Source organism: Paroedura picta, chromosome 10 (assembly GCF_049243985.1).
Source record: "Paroedura picta isolate Pp20150507F chromosome 10, Ppicta_v3.0, whole genome shotgun sequence".
Taxonomy (NCBI): Eukaryota; Metazoa; Chordata; class Lepidosauria; order Squamata; family Gekkonidae; genus Paroedura; species Paroedura picta.
This window is the reverse complement of record NC_135378.1, coordinates 60771789-60779296: the sequence shown is the minus strand read 5'-3', so window position 1 is coordinate 60779296 and position 7508 is coordinate 60771789.

Genomic DNA, 7508 nt, shown 5'->3' with positions numbered 1-7508 from the left:
CCAATGACTCACTCGCACCACCAAAGGACCTCCCACCGGGCTGCAGCAGCAGGACCACTGCCAACATCTGTCTCTCACTGGGCCACCTCTCAGCGTGACAGTGCTGCATGGGCGGAGGTCAGCGGCTCTGATACTTATGGTACGGAGGAGGCACAGTCTCCACCTCAGTGTGCAGCTGCCCTCTCATGCCCCATGGGTCTGCCATCCCCAGAGCAGAGTGTGCCCAAGCAAGTGGCAGCCTGCCTGACCCAAGGTTCATACAAGCCATCCCAGCAGGCATGGCCCTTGGGGCAGGGACGGGTACATCCGCATCAACACAGACCTGGAACGCCGTGGGCATGGTGGGCAATGAACACTGCAACTAGTGTCTGGTTTTTGAACTCTCAGGAGGTGGAGTCAGGGGAAAGGCAGGATGGGAAGAGTAGAGGCATAAAACGGAAGTGGGAAGATGGATAGGGGTTGGGTGTATGGAGAAGAAGAAGCAGAGACCTGATGACTATGGAGGTAAAGATGATACAGATGATGGAGCAGACTAAAAAGAAAAAGTCCAGAAGAAGCAAGGAAGGAGAAGAGCACTAAGGAAATCAACAGAGGAGATGGGAGGAAGGGCATTGTGAAGAGTCCAGCAGCCATCAGAGGTCAATGCTGGAAGCATACCCCTCATCACCAATGGGAGGAGGAAGACAAAGACTCAGATAGGGGCACCCCCTCTCTGCCACCCATTTGGCGACCTCCACAAGGGCGTTCCGGCTCACAGGGTAGCTGTAGTTGCCGGGTTGGGGAGGGGCTCCCACAATTAGCCCACTTGTTTGCTTTAAAAAGTCATTTATTAAATGAATATGAAAGAAAACTGCCACTACCAAATCACTTATGAGAACATACATGCACTTATGCTGATCTAGTGATATTGGTGTCCATAGAATGAAAATAACTTAAGTAGAGCTGCACGTGTTTAAATAGAACATCAATGCCAATTAATTTTCTGCCTAATTTTTAATCCAATTATTTCAAAGGTATGGAAATGTCTGGCAGACAAATTCATACTGAAGCTACAGAATTGAAAATGAATGCCTCAGGATATACCTGAATTTTATCATGCTCAAAGGGAATGTGGAAGCCTGCTTATGTATGTGCATTGGAGTTAATCCCTTCACTCCAATTCAGAGTGAATTAGACTCCAAAGCATAAATACATATATTGTAATGCCCACGGGTGGTTATGTTTATATCAGGGGAAAACAGATCTATGCAACTCACTGGATTTCCTTCACAGAGTTTCACCTGCACATTAAAATTCCCACATCCACAAGATGGGTAGCCATATTCATCTATCTGTAGTAGTAGTAGAAAAGAGCAAGAGTCCAGTAGCCCCTTACAGTTAACAAAATTTGTGGTAGGCTATGAACTTTTGTGAGATACAGCTAGAATGTGAGTCCATCTGTCCTTATATCTTAAAGAGTGGAGTGATTTCATATTCCAACGGATAAATGCAGGACAAACTCACCTGGCACCCGCCCTTGACACTGCGGAGGAGTGGGAGCAAGAGAGATATGCTACCAGTGCTGCTCCAGCAGTGGAGAAGGCAGGTGTGTTGCACGTCGCATTGTGCATAGATGGAGCATAGGGGAAGGCTCACAGCACACTTAGAAAGGATGCCACATGTGGGAGCACAGACCTTTCCCCCTGTGGCAGCTGAGCATAGCAGCTTCCCACCCACACACTCTGTTATATATTGGTTGTGTTGAGTTGTTCCAGATAATGTTATGTTGGCTTTCTTGTATGAATTGATCACAGCTGGGGGGAGGGAGTTTTGGCATGGGATGGAGCCTGTTTTGGGGGGAGTTCGGGCAGGAGCATCTAACCCCCATGGTTAGGAGCCTCCATAAGAACCGGCTGGCTCTGAGGAGGGCCAACCCCAAAGGGAAGGCAAATGGGCTCACAGGGCCAGGTAGCCTGGGGTGGATCCAAAGGAGGCTCTTTGGCACCCCAGGTGGGTTCACCTCCTTTGGCAATGGGACCCTGGTTCCCAGGTGTAGAACAAGGTGGCTCCCAGGATGTCTTGTGGTTGGCTGATCACATACGCAGGCTCCCTCTCCCATGTCCAGCTAACACTCTGACATGCCAAGAAAGCTGTGGCCTTGTTTAAAGCTAACCAAAAATGTGTGCAAATTGTACTTGATTGGGTTAGGTGTGATTATATCCCTGAGCCTGCGGGGAGGATGGAATATAAATATAATAATAAATAAGTAAAAATGAAATAAAATATGCAGAGGCAATGTAGGTGTAGAGAAATCAACATTGGTAATGAGACAGGAAACTAGGTCTCTATACAGTCCACGAGAATCCATTTTCTTGAGCTTTATTATCAGTTGCTTTATTATCTCTCTTTGAAATTCCTTTGTATGAGAAGTGGTTCTATTAGGTCAGCTACTGGAAGGTTAAAATACTCCTCACTGTTTTTGAATGTAGGGGTTCCTAATGTCAGAGTGCTGAATGACAAGTGGTAATGAAATTAAGAAAATGCATCTTCCTGGACTGAATCAAGACCTAGATTTCCTGTCTCACAGCCAATACTTTCTCCATGCTTACTATGCTTTTGGGTATCATACCCAATCCAATCAAGCCTTCTATTGTCTTGCTGTTGTCATTTGGCATCTGAAATCACTCCACTCCAAGTTATAAGGACAAATGGATTCATATTCTAACTATATCAGAAGTGAGCAGTGACTCACAAAAACTCGTATCCTCCCACAAATTTTGTTAGTCTTTAAAATGCTACTAGACACTTGCTCTTTTCTACTGCATCCATATGAAATCACTAAAGGGGGGGGGGATGGCTGGCTGCAAGACAATATTTCAGCCAGAATTTGGAAGAGTTTACTTATAACATCAAGGGTATATTCAGTGCAGCAGATTTAAGAGTTGGCTGATGGTTTCTAGGAGGTACTCTGGAGCAGACTTTATGTATAACTCATATTATTCATCCAGAATATCTCTTTTATCAACCTATGTGGTCCATCTTGAAGTCATTGTTTTTCTTGGTGAAGGCATCTTCATTTTATCTCCATCTGCTTTTAAGACAAATGATATTTTTGGCAGTGAATGGTACAGTTTGGTCTTGTCTGTTTATCATAGGTACATATATTTTGCCATGGCAAACAGCAGCATATACCAATGCTTCCATTATACAAAATCGTAACACAATATCCTGTTCCACGAGTGGAGACTAATCTCCAACTTCAGGTGAATCATTTGATATTGTCTTCTTCACCAACTGTGATACAAAGATAAGAACATTGCTAAATGAGCAATGGGGCTGTGTTGGACAATGAACAAAGTGATTTGCATGTCTACATTTTTCCAAAGTAAACACTAGATGATAATCACTACCATGTTCTGTAAGAACAGTACATAGCTTGATAGCCTATTAATCTGGTGAATTATTGATATATGGTTCACACATATCTTGTATGGCCACTTTGAATGTCAGGGCTCCAAATCATTTGCCTTTCAGACAAAGTGGAGAGAATGAGGCAGGACAGAGCCCTTAATTCACAATCATGTGCTTTTTTTAAAATTAATGCTGGAAGGTAAGGAAGCATGCTGTAGAACAGGATGTAATCAAAACTCTTAGTATTTATGAGGAAGATGACATTTGTAATACTTTTGAAAACCCAGCACAATCATAATGCATTTTATTATGCAATGATTTGTAATGTAAGAGTTGTATTCATATTTTACACTTTCTTTGATTATATATTTCTCCTGATATTTGGCCACGGTGTAGTGGTTAAGAGCAGTGGTCTTTAATCTGGAGAGTTGTGTTTGATTCCCTGCTCCTCCAAATGCATACAGCTGGGTGACAGTGGGCTAGTCATAGTTCTGTTATAGCTGTTCTCATAGATCAGTCTTATCAGAGGTATCTCAGCCTCACCTCCCTCACAGTGTCTTTTGTGAGGAGAGGAAGATGATTGTAAGTCATTTTGAGACTCCGTCAGGTAGTAAAAAGTGGAGAATAAAAACCTCTCACTAGATCCAGGTATGCTAAATGGGTGTCAGGCAGCTTCCTGTTCAATGTTACAGCTCAAATAATTTTAGGTGGTCTAAAGCAACATATCAAAAATTTACTGATCTACTGCTTCATCCAATTAGTAAGCATCCTCTTGTGTATCTTGGCCTTCTTTGGCAAAATATCTGGCCAAGAGTTGGACTTCATATTCCCTAAGGTAATCTCATGAGCCTCTTGTGGCGCAGAGTGGTAAGGCAGCCATCTGAAAGCTTTGCCCATGAGGTTGGGAGTTCAATCCCAGCAGCCGGCTCAAGGTTGACTCAGCCTTCCATCCTTCCGAGGTCGGTAAAATGAGTACCCAGCTTGCTGGGGGGTAAACGGTAATGACTGGGGAAGGCACTGGCAAACCACCCCGTATTGAGTCTGCCATGAAAACGCTAGAGGGCGTCACCCCAAGGGTCTGACATGACTCGGTGCTTGCACAGGGGATACCTTTACCTTTACCTTTAAGGTAATCACATGATGCAATCAAAGGATTCACTCTACAGACACAATTGGTGGCCATTTGCGAACAGAGAGCACAACTATGCCAGAAGGCATATGGAAGAAACAGAAAAAATCTAAGCTTATTTTGACAAAATCCACTCCATACTTTATTCATACATTTAGGTCCAATGAGTATAATCTCATGTCTTGGGGGAAGCAAAAAACAAATATTGGTACACTGGAATTAAAAATAATAACAACCTTGCCAAATCAATGCATACATATGCAGAAGTCTGAGGATCAAATTTTACTTTCAGCACTGAAAAAATTAATCTCACATCATTATGATAAATCAGCCCACTATCATTATTAATACATGTGACATTATTGCTCAGTAACCCACTGACCTAGTTTCAGTACAACATCTATCAAAGTAGGCCTATAATGAAATCTAAAGATACATGAGATAAATTATCTGCCTTACAGTGCCAGACCGAGTAGAGCTAATCCACTGTGAATTATAGCTAAATTGTCAATCAGCTAAGGATTAAACAGATGTAGAAGGATAATATCTTAGTACTTCCTCCAACACTATAATCAGTTTTCAGTCCTTAATGTTCATTCTCTTTTGCCATCATTCATCAGCCAGAGAAAAAATATGCAGAAGTGATGAACAGCTAGCATTCTAAAAAGAACCCATAAAATGTATCTTCTTATGCATAAGTATAAAGTTTAATTAAAAGCTTGTATGTTCTGGTATTTCCTTATCCAAGGAATGTACCTACTTTATATGATTTTATGGGAATACTAACATTTGAAGAACTGACTGGTCTCAAAGACTGTCCATCAATTGTAAAATAGCTGCATGCTTTTGACTTTTTCTGATTCTGACAGTGAATATGTGATTTAGACTTTGGAGAGTCTGTAGCTAAGTCCCTAGCATCACCAGTTAAAAAGGTTTGGGCATTATGTGATTTGAAAGACCTCTACTTGAAATGCTGGAAAGCCACTGCCACACTGAGTAGATAATACAGGGCTAGTTGGTCTGACTCACTATAAGGAAGTTTCAGGTGTGTCCATGATGATTATGTGTCAAACTACATGTTACATTGGGGATTTGTGATTAGAACTCTAATGATGGTGGAGAGATTTAGATTGTGGGTTACTCTTTTCTTGGTTCCATTTCCATTCATTCGTATGTATGTATGTATGTATGTATGTATGTATGTATGTATGTATTTTATTTATGTTGCTCATTTAGGCATTTTCTGCCAGGATAAAACCATGAAGAAGAAGAAGAAGAAGAAGAAGAAGAAGAAGAAGAAGAAGAAGAAGAAGAAGAAGAAGAAGAAGGAGTTGGTTCTTATATGCCACTTTTCTCCACCTGAAGGAGTCTCAAAGCAGCTAACAGTTGCCTTTCCTTTCCTCTCCCCACAACAGACACCCTGTGAGGTGGGTGAGGCTGAGAAAACCCTGATATTACTGCTCAGTCAGAACAGTTTTATCAGTGTCGTGGCAAGCCCAAGGTCACCCAGCTGGCTGCATGTGGGGGAGTGCGGAATGAAACCTGGCATGCCAGATTGGAAGTCCACAGTCCTAACCACTACACCAAGCTGGCTGGTATAGATATCCAGTTAATCCTGGAGTGGTTTGACTTCAGTTATTTATTTCAATAATATGTATTTCTGAGATTATTTTGCCTGGGATGGTAATTGCCCCAAAGAATTGTCATGTAATAATGAAAATATTATTTGCATATCCACAGTCCTCCTAACTATATGCTTTGTCTATCACAGGACTGTTCATGAAACCTTCATATTATGTCTCCCTATCCATGTAAATAGGAGTACAGTTCTGTGAATTAAGTGTAGAAGAACTAGTAAGAATAAATGGTTGTGAAAAGTGTATTTGACAGGAGCTGTCCTTTGCAGTGAAGCTAATTTCTTGCTAGTGTTTCCCTGGTTATCTGCTAACACATTGGCAAGGATGATCCATCCAAATCCCAAGACACTATGGAGATGTTTGCAATATTCTTAAAATGTTTTTTATGGGGGGGGGAGTTCCATGGACATGGCAATTCATGTTGCAAGTATTTCATTCAAATCCCTACTCTTGCAAAGAGTAGCTCAATTGATGGAAACTCAAATATGTGTTTGACTGCTTTTATATAACAAAAAGAGAGAGAAACTGATTTGCTCCTGTAGTGGGATATGAAAACAAAGCAGCTAGGGAGCTACAGTGCTGAATTATTTATATACAGGGTTATTAAAAGTAAATAAAAATGGATATAGCAAATCCAACTATTTCATTTTTTTACATTTCTCTTCTCCTCTAGCTCGTTGCACTTTGTTAAAATAGATTGCTGTGATATTCAAGTGGCATACTAATATTTTGGCATGTACAAAAAAATGACAGAGTATATTCCCCTTTTATCAATTTTGACATTATGTTCAAGTGCTTATGAAGTGTTAATTAGGCTTTGCTGTCTTAACAGGGGGTTTATTTTTAAAAAATGTGTTGCTGGTTTCTCAGCAGGTGTTTCCCATCTCATGCACTTAAGGAATCCTTTTTAACAGATGACTGAAAAAATCTAGCTCAAGATGCAATCACTTGTATTATTTCTGAAACTTTCCTGTCATCTGGACAAAACTGAGAAAGGTACATATGATATTTCACATGCTTGTGCTTTGGTTAATAATACCTGTGCACCAGGTATTGTGCCAGTATATCCCTTAAGGCTTAGATTCACCTTTAAGTCCTTTTATGACAAATCTGTTTAGCATAATTTGATGTTAGGAATGCCTTCTGGCACAGATGACCCATGGAAACACTGGGATACTCTCACTGGACATTATCGATAGCTATATCAATGCCCATTTTTTCTTTGGGAATTTGAGGATTTGGTTGGATCATTTACAGGAAATGCTGGCAGTTCTTGTCCTTCAGTTGAACTGTTTGGTCTACTCTGACAATGCTATTGGTAGAAATTTCTGTCTCTCTCTCTCTCTCTTTTT